This window comes from Bactrocera oleae, chromosome 2, assembly GCF_042242935.1.
Source record: "Bactrocera oleae isolate idBacOlea1 chromosome 2, idBacOlea1, whole genome shotgun sequence".
In the NCBI taxonomy this organism is placed as follows: domain Eukaryota; kingdom Metazoa; phylum Arthropoda; class Insecta; order Diptera; family Tephritidae; genus Bactrocera; species Bactrocera oleae.
In genome coordinates, this window is record NC_091536.1 from 19,169,032 (window position 1) to 19,182,405 (window position 13,374).

Consider the following 13,374-nt stretch of genomic DNA (forward strand, 5'->3'; position numbering starts at 1 on the left):
ACAGCAACATCTTTCCTTTATGACGGCGACATTTATATAGACATAAACATCGACATGTACATACTGCATAAATGCAGTTATAATAGCAAGCGTATCTATACCAACACAATTAGCTGTTCCACGGCAACTTCTTGACAGACAGAGGAAAGCATTAAAAAAATAATAATTTTCGAAAGGTTATCTATGCGTAAAATAAGCACTTATCAAAAGACAACACAAACACCTTCTTATATATTGTATGTACATACATATGTGTAAATAACTGTGTGTAGATATGTATGTATTTAACTCCAAACAGGCACACAATCGAGCGCAATAGCTGACATATTCGTAATTGGACTTGGAAATGAAGCGCGCAACAATTCGATATGACAATCGAACAACAAATAAAAAGACCAACAAATCTTGATACATACATATGTACATACTAATACATATATGAATATGTGAGTAGCTCTAGCTGTATGGATGTGTGTACTTACTTGTACTTAGTGAAGCTGTAGCTTTGATAAATAAGTTGAAGCAATAGATGCGGCGATAAAGCTATAAATCCAATCATTGTCAGAAAGTTATAAATATATGCATAAGCATGTGTGTGTATGTGTGGAATACTGTAAGTGCTGGCAGTAAATAAAACTGGCACCCCGAGGCGAGACAAGATTTTGATTTGACCAACAAAAAAAAATATTAAAAAAATACAACAATAACAACGGAAAAAGCAGACAACACTAGCGACGAGGTGGTTCAGGATGCGAGAAGATACAGTGTCGTAAGTAAAGTGCTATGCTTGGATAATGGATAGTGTTGCCACCTTTGGCGAAAAAAATATTAAATTTTATTTGTTTTAAATCATTTATAGATTTTATTTAATCGGACTTAAAAATGTTAATCAGTAAAATTTTGTTTAAAGTTATTATATTTGATTAAATTGCAAGTATTCGCTTTGCAAATTGGTTTACTGCAATAAATACAAATTAGGTGAGCTTAGATCATAGTTGTGTTTACGCGAGAGCGGTAAGGGCGGTATTTGAGTGTAATAGTTAACTGTGATAATTACAAAAATTAAATTTTGGTAAAAACTATAATATTTATTATTTTGAACCTTCTTCAAACCGCCAACTCTTGGTTTAGTTAGTAGACGCATGGCACAATTCGCGTATTATTAATATTATTTAATTATTATTATTATATTTTTTTTATATGGCAACGCTATTTTCGTTAAGAATTTGATATTTTTAATTTTCTGGAACATAATTTCAAATTTATTGGCACAGGCATATTTATATTAATTACTTTAATTACTACGGTTTTTTGCTAATATGGTAACGCTGCAGTCGACTTAAAATTATAATTTATTGTAAATTTTTACAATTATATTAACTCGTATGTTATATATTTATTTAGTATATATTTTTAAATAAAAATGCTAACGACATGGCAACGCTGGCTTTGCGCTGTATTTAATATGTACTGTTGACAATACTAATATGTAGCAATAATTTGTAGTTGCTTGTTACTTACAACATATGTGTGTATCTACCTTACCATATAAGATATTCTTTCTTCTGCAATGCGTTAGCTTTGTGTTTTCTCCCCACCTCACTCCTCCGCACTCACACACAGCAGCAGTACGCTTTCGATTTCTTCGATACAAAACACAATGCATTGCAAAAACAACTTAAAAAGCGCAAGCATTATGCTGCACTGCGAGACATACCAATTTATACAAGTATATATGTACTCGTATATATGTTGTATGTATTTGTGAGCAAAGAAATTGAATAAAAATAAAGATAAACATTTGCTTAAGCTGCCGAGTGCAATAATGTGGATTTTCTTGCATAAAATTCTTCTTTATTATCGTTTTTCCAGCATCGCCTTTGTTGTTGGTGGTCCAGCGCGCAGCATGAAATTTTCTAATAAAAAAAAATGCTCAAAAATAGTTTTCCGACACAACTTATTTAGACCGTGGTTGCCATGCCACGTTGTGCAGCATTGTTATAGGATTAGTTGGAGGTCGTTAAGAAAGTAATGTTCGTGTATTCGTGTTCAGTTTCTTCTTTTAAATAATTTATAGCATTAATCTTGTATGTGCTTCCATTTGCTTTCTTTAAGCATGAAATTGCTATGGGGATTATTAACGCTTGTTGCGTTTAATTTTGAAGAATTTTTCTATTCGAATATTTGCTGTGACTTCAAGTTACTACAAAAACATTTAACTTTTATACAATTTTACGGCATAGAATACAGCGACATTTAGTACAAGACCGGATTTTGGTGAATCCACTCTATACTTGACAGCCTTTCATTTCATAGTTTGCTAGAAAATTTGTTGATATAATACGAAATATATTTGTATAATATTAAGTAGACTCCATTGTATCAACTATATGTTTTCTGGCACTTAAAACTCATAAATCATCACGATCGCCTTAGGACGTTTTACGTAACATGTAATCATCAAGTATAGGTTAGATTAGGAGAAAATGGTTATACTTGCGGTGAAAACCACGGATAATCTCACTAGAATAGTTAAAAGCGCCAGCCAGTTGGGAAGCCTAAAACTTTTACAATATTTAGAATGAAGATTCACATACACGTAAATCGACCAAGTGCTTTGAACCTGTCATACATTTTTTGAGTTGCCTTATATCAAGTATAGGTATTAATACATTTAGAAACAGCTCAAACTGTCGAAAATTAAACTTAAAATAAAAAACATGTCTCTTTTATTTATTTACAGATTCCGATTTCAAGAATATATTGCAGCCTGACTATTGCATTAAGAGGTTACATGGGTTTCATTTATTTTTTAATTCTCTTATTTAATTCTATAACATCTCTAAAATATTTTCCTTAATTCTCAAGTTGATATCAGTAATAGTTTTGGAGATACAGCTTTGAAAAGTTGCGCGCTCGAGGTCAGCTATATGGTTACTTAAAACTTTAAACGCGTTTTTCTCGAAACTGCGTTTTCAAAGTCGGTTGCCGAGATTTCTCGCGAGCAATTTTAACTTTTTCTTTTCCTTCGTTTAAGCACGAGTTTATGGTCTTAACTAAAACAAATATTTTTTATTTTTATTTTATATCATTCTGTCAGGAGTTATGCTGACAACGCGAACACACCTTTTTTTCGAGGGGTCACCGGAAATGACGTTACAATGGCGGAGGTCTCATATTTTTTTTTTTGAAAATCTGAGAAATTGTTCTTTAAATGTGTATCTTTAAGAGTTTGAATTAAATAAATAATTTTTTATATAAAAAAAAATATTAAAAATAGGCCTTTTTTACCCGACAGTTTTCTTAAATGCTATAACAACAACAAAAAAAATAACGTCGTTTTTCTATTAAAGTCTGCACAATATAAAGCCAGTCTTACATATAGAGTACGGTGTTTGGTTTACATTTTTTTGCAAACTGTTCCTGTTCCGAAAAAGTACGAATGGTGCTTCTCTTTGAAATTCGGCAAAAGGGCTCGTAAAAAATAAAAGATTAAAAAATTAATTACCTTAACAAAGAGAGAAAAAAATAGAGCGCATGATGGAATACTAATATACTGATAAACGAATTCCCACCCGAAATCAACACAATTACATATCTCTCAATCTTTCTAACAACACCCCAAAAATAGACACGAACATATGTATGTCCGAACGCACGCCGAGGCGTACGCATTTCCCACCACACTCCTCCGCGGAAATTAAAACTACTGTTATTTAATTCAATAGCATGAAGCCACAATACAATCTCGCAGTTCAAATTAAATGTGATTTCTGATAGACAATTTTCCTCGTCAATACCTCCAATGCGGTGTCGCGCGTCGCTCGCCTCACCAAATTGTGGAAGTGAATGAAAAGCATGAGGCATATAGCGTCGTCTCAACTGCAGCTACGAGTAGTGAACCGCCGACCCACGACGATGCGCCCTAAATGCCGCTGATTTACCAGGAGAATAAAGAAAAAAAACATACGTACGCGCTTACACAACATAAATATCTCGAGCACTTCGCAAACAGCAGAGCATGAAATGATGATTTTCAAAAATCGAAATGAATTCCAAATGCAAATAAACAAATGAATTTGTCAATCGCAATGTGGAAGGTCGTTCGTACGGCGACGATGCGAACGATGAAGATGAGTCGAACGAACGAACTTACTACACTTCTGATCTGGTAATTTGTGAAATTAATAGACCGGAATTGTTGAGAAGCCGGCACAAAAGAGAAGATAAGCAAGCGCGAATACGTGTTGCCCGGTGAGCAACAAGCTCGGCGAAAGGGGAGTTGGAAAATATTGTAATGAGATTAAAGTGATACGGAGAACAGTCGAGCGAAATATATACAACTACGTAAATGCGTTGAATGGCGAAGAATAAATGGAAAAATAAAAAAATAAAACTGTACAGATTAAAATTAAATATTCAAAAATTATACACCGCAGCGAACGTAAATGACAAATGCTACAACAACAATACAATTTTGAATAACAATACTGAAGACAAGGCTTAGATGCTTAGTACAAAACGATTGAAGTTTTTTAGGTATTTTGAGTTTCGATTGATCTATATAAGTAAAAAAAATAAAATAACTATACTGAATATTATAGTTGTGGTCATAGAAAATTGTTGAATTAATTGCCGTCAAGTATTTTTTATTAGGTATGGTGGCCTGCGCTCATTAAAGCAATAAAGCTCATGTACCCATATAAAAAAAAAACTATTTAAACAATAAACAAAGAGTCAGAACTTTGCTATTCCTGATGATGGACGAAACCCATATCTTAATTCTGCGATCACAAAATGCACTAATTTCATGCCTTAAGGTATTTGATAATTGTGAAAACTTTCGCTAGAAAGAGAAATGCGGAATTTCTCAAAATTCATCCTCATAAATCTCATGAACACTCGCTTAAAGCTCAGATAAAGCCTTTCGAAAGCTTCTTAAGTGTATTTTTTTCCTTCTATACAATAAAATATCTTCTCTAATAAATATTGAAGTAATATTATCCACAAGTGTTCGTCAGCAGGAAATGCAAAAGCAACCTCACACAAATTTGTTTACTCCTCAGCATTACATTCTCCCTAGTTCCCATTTCGTGTTGATGTTTTTATGCACGTCAAACACTTCGGGGCCAGCGACACATTTTCAGAGGAAAACAATATTGATAAAGCTGCGATAACAACACACAGCCAGATTGCCGCATGGAGCGCCAGAACAGCTTGACAGTCAGCTAAGGCTGTTCACTAATTGATCAGTATGCGCTGACAAGTGAGCATTAACTCGTCAAAATGTTGGAATATTTTTTCTATGCATATATGTTTACTTGTCGCTAACTATCAGCTCTATCTTATCGGCGCATAAGTTTATAAATAAATAAATGGTAGATAATAAAAACGAATCAAGTAACAAGCTGATAACGGGTTTAAGCTTTATGTGTGCTCCATAAAATACATAATACATAATGAATAGGGTGACGCGTTGTGTATATGCCTATATATTTGAGTGATCACGATGCAAAGAGAATGATACGCGGAGTTAATAAATTGGAAATTTGATTTGAATTTATGAAGCGTAGGAAATTAAAACTTTGTAAGCAAATAAAGTTTGCAAAGCGAAGTGATCAATTTGGCATTTACGGGACTTATTGGCTAGATTAGGTACAAGTATATACATAAGTATCTACCTATAATGCGGACGCCGTATGATTTATGTGCGTAGGATAAATAAAAGGTTCAAGTTGGGTGGTATGGCAGTCTTAAGGTGTTATCAAACTAATATGGGTCATAAATTACCGAGGCCACTGTGTCAGCAATGTTTAAATCACGCAATACAATAATTACATTTATGTGATATTATTATTAATTATAATAATTTGTTCTCCAATTGCTAGGATATAAATAAGTATAAGGCTTAACGTTAGTAACGCTCACTTTGTCTAACTGTTTGCATAGGTGGCGCTGCTGTTGAGTTCTTTTTAAATAACGCATTTTTTGAACAATTGGTTAGTTAGTTTACACTTTGAACTACATTAGTGCTTTCTTAGCAAAAAATTTACACGCTGGATAACCAAAGCAGCTTCAAATTTATTTTAATTGCTGTTTAGAGTGCAAATGTTGTTTGACGGTAGAAGCTCTTTGCTTTAAAATTGTTAGCTTTCTACAAATCTTTCAAATAATTTTCTTGCATTTTATATAGTTATAGAGAATATGCGGAACTTGGTATAACAGACAATTTACAGCTTCAGTTCGTTTTTTTTTTATATAAAAGAGCGTTTATTCGATTATCAGTGAGCCTTTTATCGAGTTTCCTTAGCAGTTGAAAGATTATAACTGTAAGTTAGTTCGGTTTTGATCTTGGCATTTGAAATGATATAGTTTGACATAATTAGTTATTACTAATTTGTGTGCCACTCTTTGGCAACTTCAATTTAAGTTATTATAATAGATTTAAATTTCCCGTCACTACAGCTTGGACCAAAAGTTTTTCCAAAGCTTTTGGTTTTATTTCCTTAGTCGAGGCTAAACTTTCCGTTTCCTCATTTAACAGGAATTTCTAACTGCCACTCAACCTGAACTTAAAGCTTTATCGGAGCTTTAATTGCTATTTCCTTGGTCGAGGTTATAATGCGCTTCCCAATTTAACAGAAATTTCTATTTAGTCAAAAAAAGTGTAGAAAGATGCCTTAATCACTGCTACAATTAGCTTTTCGTGATCGGAATTGAAGCTTTCATTTGAACTTGTTCAGACATACTTCCAAGAAAAAATATTTATAAAGAAATTGTTATTCCAGAAAATATTTAGTTGATCGAATTTGAAATATTTTTAGTTTTTTGGGCGCTGCTATGGAAATAGTTGGTCTTTAGCAGCGGAGCAAACATTTCATGTTCAAAGCTTTCTTTATCAAAAGCTCAAGTGAAATATTCAAGTTCCGAGCATTATTTAACAACTCCAATGAAAACGAATTTTTGAGTTTAGCGTCGCTAACCCCCCACACACTTAGTGTGTCAGTGTTTTTGTTGCAAGATTGACAGATTAAACAGTTTTAATTCTTATTATATGTTTGCTATTCTTATAAACAAACAATAGTCAAATAACCGCACTTTGGTAAACACGCCCTACGGCGAAGTCATCAAAAGAGTTGTTATACACAAATTCAATGAGCGCAGATTAGCCGTATCGCTGACGGCGCTACAATAATACAAACATCTTTGGTTGATGGCAGCAGAGTTGGGGCAGCAGCGCTTTTCATTGATATCGCAATCGACAGAAGCTTAATCAAAAACATGAAAGCATAACGCTATTTGTTTAAGTAAATGCAAGAATGCAAAGGTAACTGCATATGTGTGTGTGTATGTGTGTATGAGTGCCAGTGTATGGGAGATCCTAGGGTTGTGTGTGGCTGTGCGGTGGGCGGGCTGCATCATAATTTTCAACAATTTGTTAATGCACAAGTCTGCCAAAGCGTAAGCAATATCAAAAGCCTATCAAATAACGGCTGGAATGAGGCACGCACACACACACTTTTTAAAATACAAATTCAACATATTATATATACAAACTCATATGCGCATATACATATATGTAGGTTAAGTGCATGATGACTCGTATGAGTATAATAGAAATATGTTTGCATGTGTTTGTATATATGTGTGTGCGCGCACTTTCATATGGAGAAATAAAGAATTTACGTATTTTATGACCTTAATTAGACGTGCATGGCATGAAATCATATAAAATATTTGCATATGTGAATATGTATGAGCACTTGCGCCTTGGCGAAAAGAGTAAACAAAATAAGCACAACACAACCAAAACAATAAACGAATACTAGAAATAGAAATAAATTAATCTTTTTAATCTCCAAACAGCGGAGAGTCGGCAACGTTCGTTTTCGGCACTGCGCCGCATTATGTCGACGATTGACGAAATAATTGGCGGTAGAATTAAGCTGTGGCTGCCGGTCATACAATTCAATACATACATATGTAAATGATTAAGCGCAAAACAAACAGCAACAAAGTCAGCACGAATGCAAAAAAAAGGCGCAACAGCGTGCATGTGTGTGTGTGTTGAAGGAAAGGGAGACGGACGTGCTGGCGCGGTCACTAGGTGGGGAGCAGTCAAAAGCAATTAAATGAAAATTTTTAATAATGAATAGTAAGTAATGTTTGTTTGTGTTTGTATGTGTATATGTATGTTTACTTAGCGGTGTATGGCGGTTGTTTCGAACGCCTTCAACGTCAGCACACACAAAACACACACACACACAAATGCATCACATATACGAATTTCTTCATCAGTCACTCTTTCAATCACACAGTCACTCAGCCAACCAGTCAGTTAGTCAGTTACTGAGGCAGTGAGTCAAGCAGGCACTTGAAACTGAAATGAAAGTCATGCTCCTAAATACCGGCGCGCTTAATACCTGCATGTGTGTGGGTGCGTGTGTACTGCATTTGGGTGGCTATTTGAAGGAAAGCAGAACATCGTAGCGCCGGCAAGCGAGTGCGTAAGTGTGTGGCGGGTGTGTTGGCGGTTGTTTAGACGTTGTTAAGTGCTTTGTTTGCCTGTTTATTTGTCTGTCTGTCTGTCTGTGTGCCGAATCACTCGTCTGTCTGTCCGTCTATCATGCAGTTGCTGCTTGTTGGCGCACTTGTCTGTGCGTATATGTGTTTGGATGTAATAATGTTTGCGATTTGTGGCCTTTTGTCTCACTCATACCTCGTTCCCTACAACGCTTCCTCCCCGCCCATCACACAGTCATGACGAAATGAAATGGAAGAAATATGCCGCAAGTTAAATAGAAAATTTCAGGGAATTTGTGGTTTTTTATCGCAACGATTAGAATCTTTTTGAATTTCGAAACATTAGCGCATGCAGATATGTAAATAAATACAGGCAAATAAGCAGATATTTAAATACAAATATTTATAAATGTAAGCTTGTGGCTGTGTGTGCTGGTAAATATTTGCAAGACAAGTGTACGCGTCGTGTACTCTGCGCTCACCCTTATGTGTGTGTGTGTGTACCTGTTTACGGCATTGTTATAAAATTTTATTATAATTACTTTTAGCGAGTTACCGTACGGTGGGAGTACTTACAGTGTGTACTCAAAACACGTACATTTATAATTCTATTTTATTCGCATGCCATAACGCTGTCAATTAATTTTTATGGTGCTTTTATGGCAATATATAATATATTTGCAGTGAGCATTTTTTTATTGTCTAAATGCTATTTTTTTATGAAGTGTTGAAAATGGTTTATCTGAATAATTTGGTGTAATAGTTCATAATTGATTGCCGGCGAAATTTTGATAATCCGTCAAGTTTTTATTTAATTTATTTATTATTATTTTGTGTGAATTATTTCAAATCGATGGCAAATTGTTGAAGTAGCCTAAGTCTACTTACATAACAAAACATTAACTAATTAAATCAACACAAATTAAACTGCATGGAAAAATTAAATTATGTTTATTTACAAATTAATTTAGCTATTTAAACTGTATAATAATTGTATATTTAATAAAATAGTTTACGCCAAAAAGAATAAAAATAAAAAAATATTGGAAGCAAAACATAATAAAATAAAAAAACATTTAAGCAATATAATAAAAATTATTTATGTTAATTTTCAATTATATTATATAAATTAATTTAATTTAAGTGATAAAAATTATATTAAATTAAAATAAATCGAATTGCTTTGAAATGTTTTATGGAAAAATATTTTTAGTGAATGAAATTTTCACGAAGTATTTAGTTTAAAATCTTATAATTTTAAATAGCACCTCAACTAGGTCAATTGGTAATTTGTAACAATAAATGTAAAACAATTATAATTGTAGAACAATAATAATTATTACTTGGCTATAAAAATATTTATAACATTAAAAAAAACTTTTTTATTTGGTTTTTTTTTGTTTTAATCTATTTATTTTTTATTACAGCTTTATTATTTAAAATTAGTTTTTATTTTACTTGTATTTTTTTTAATGTTTGCCATAAATTGTAGATATTTTATTATTATCGGAATCAATGTTTAAAATTTTGTATATCATATTTATTGTATTGTATATAACAATAGTATTTTTAGTATATTATTCGTATGAATTTACATTTTTTTTTCATATATTTTCTATATTTTTAATTAAATTTTGCCTTAATAACTTTTTTCACTTATTCTTAAACCCCAAAACAGGTTATCTAAGTTTGCCACGAAGTTTGTAACAGCCAGAAGGAAAGTAACAGTAAAGTACTTGTTAAAAAAGTTGTTCATATCGGTTATTTATGGCAAATAGCAAGCTATCATACAAACTAACCGATCAAACTCAAGTCTTTGCATGGAAAACTTTTTTATTCGACAAGATATCTTTACGAAATTTGGCATAAATTATTATCCAGTGCAACGGTACAATCTATCAAAAAATTGTTCAGTTCGTACCGCTTTAGCATATAGCTGTCATACGCACTAAACGATCGAAATCAATTTCTTGTATGGAAACTGTTGTGTTTGTGGGAAGGTTGTTATAGCTTCGGTGCAGCCGAAGTGCACTTTTTTCTTGTTTTTTCTTAGTTTGCACATCCACATACTATTTAATTTCTAGTTTAGGTAATCTGCAATTGTGAAGTTTATTATATTATTTGTTTCATAATTAAGCAGTTTTAGAATATGAAATATTTTTTCCATTCATTTATTTCGTTTAAAACCCGCCTCTTGAGTTTTTTTCTTGATATTTTAATCCACCTCACGCAATTATGTAGCACTGTCCACTTCAGCATCACTACCAAAAGCGAGCGCTATTTCCTCACTAGTCTGCTTTAATTCCTTACGACGATGCGATTAGAATATTTGCATAAATAGAATACAAGTCAATGAACGCCAAATTTGAACAGCGCCAACGAATTAAAGGCAGTCAAGTTGTTGCTCAAGCTCTTCGGTTGCTGATCGGTCAAGTAATGTTGCCAACGGCCAATTGCCTGCTGTCTATATTTGCACATATCCACATATGTATGTAGGTGTATGTGTATGTCTATCTATGTATATATGTTTATTACCGCATTTATGCGGCAACTAGTCGCTGTTCAATATTATGGCTTAGTACAGACCACCATTGTAGTGTTTTAAAAGAGACGGAATAATTTAAGCGTTTTAATTACACACATACACAGACGCATACAAAGCACAGAAAACAATTCAAGACAGGTGTGTGTGTGAGTTGCTGCTTAATTTAAGCTACTCTCCGTTTTAGTACATTCGATACTTGCGCTTGTGGTTTTATGTGATTTCTTTTTTGTTTTTGTTTTTGTTTTGGTTGATTTTTAATATATTAGTAATACACTATTTTTAATACGCACATACAATCACACACGCAGGCACAGGTATTTAGATATGTTAATTATATTATTTCTTCTTATTTATGTTAATGAGGTCATCCAAGAGCCCAGCGCTAATTCATACAACAAATAAAATATATATATATATCTGTATGTGTGTGTGCGTCTTTATAGTTATTGAATTTAATGAAAAAGCAACCCACATACATATTTTCGTTATTTGTTTGTGTTTGTTGTTTTTGTTTAATTGTAGTTTTGTTTTTGAAGCGCTTAGAAAAATAGCTAAATTATGCACGCATTATGTGCGACCAAAAGAAAAAGATTTTAAAATGTACAAAAAAAAATCTAATTAAAGAAATATATATTTTTGTTGTTGTTTAGTTTATAACTTGAGATATGTACTTTTTTCGCCGCATTATTATTTTTTAGTCGTCCGCTTCGCGTGCGTTTATGTATGTGTATATGTGTGTGTGTGTATAAGTGCTGTTTTTAAATAACCTGCTGAGGCACTTTGCTTTGTGGCAATTTCAAATTTTATTTAAAAAATTTCTTTCATTGCCCTTGGAATTGTCATCGTTTTTATTCGCGCTTTATATTGTTGTTATATTTTTCTGCTTGTTTGCGCACAATTGTCAACGCCTTGCGGCAAATTTTATTGTTACTAAAATTAAATATATTTAATTCTGAATAACGGCATTTTATTATTTTCATATTGCTTTCTTTGCTTGTGTATATTAACATTAATTGTTCGTCTACATAGATGTTTATTGTTATAAATAAAATAATTTAAATATTTTGGTACAGTTGAACTACGCTAAAATGGACTGGTCTATGAAAGATATACGTATTAGTAATGCTAAATAAAATATGGTATATTAAGTTAAGCCATAAAGTTTGTTAAACTTAAAACTAAGAAGGAAACGTCGTATCCCCTATAAAATATATATGTACTTATAGAAATGATCAGCATTGTGAGCTGAGTCTAGTTAGCTATGTTTCTGCGTCCATTTGTATATACGCGAACTAGTGCCTTAGTTTTTGAGATAATGCTACTTTTTAAACAAATTTACGGTGAGTGTGTCTATTATTTCTGCCAGCTCAAAACGCTGTCAATTAAAACAAAATAGCAATTACGCCGACAATCTAAAAATAAAACGTCGAAAACGAAATAAGCAGAAAGTACTGTTATCAAGCATCGTTGCATAGTGACAAGTGATTTAAACCTACATACAACATGCATATGTACATATATTGGTAAAAAATTTATTTTGCGCTTAGAAAAAAGTCAATGGGTTTGTCCCTATTATTACCACCAGTGTATATATATATATATACATATAAAAAATATTAAAAAAAAAATTAAAATTTAAAAAAATTAAAAAATATAAATTAAAATTTAAAAATATCAAAAAAGTAAAAATAAACATTTTAAAATATTAAAGAAAAAATTGCAAAAAAACAACAAATTTTAAAATATAAAACCAAAAAACAAAATAAAAATTATAAAAACAAAAATTAACTTTAATATTAAATATAATACAATAAATTAAAATGAATAATAAAAAAAAATTTAATTTCGATCATTACAAAAAACATTGCATTTAATATTTTTTAAATGAACTTTTAACGGTAGAAAGGAAAAATTATTTTATTTAATATTGCATCACAATAGCATGGATGGTAAATGCCTAATATTTACTAATTTTTCATCAATTTAATTTATCATACACATAATACATTTCTACAAATATTTTTTTTGCATTATCTTTAAAATAAACTTCTACTTAAAAAGCTCATATTCATAAAGAACGCAATTTTCTTTACTCTTTAAATTCAATTTACTAAAACAAAATGCTTACACAGATAACAAAAAAATATTTTTATCAACGCATTTCAATTCAATTTCAAACACAAACACGCAAACATACACATTAAAAAGAAGGAGCAGCACCGCCTCCCGAACCGCCAAAAGTTCACACGATTTCATTTCATTCCACTGCGCATACACACATACATGCACACATACATTTTGATTTC

The 13,374-nt window shown here is 32.1% G+C and overlaps 1 protein-coding gene and 1 long non-coding RNA gene across 5 annotated transcripts in view; one reads left to right on the top strand and one right to left on the bottom strand.

The window, feature by feature from the left end:
* mld (molting defective) overlaps positions 1–13,374 on the bottom strand; it is a 203,341-nt gene that overhangs the window by 103,028 nt on the left and 86,939 nt on the right. The gene's annotated exons all lie outside the window — the stretch shown is intronic.
* On the top strand, positions 597–3,183 carry LOC118683732 (uncharacterized). Its single transcript, XR_004979600.2, has 3 exons — positions 597–769; positions 2,744–2,789; positions 3,101–3,183. It is a non-coding gene; the product is annotated as an uncharacterized lncRNA (long non-coding RNA).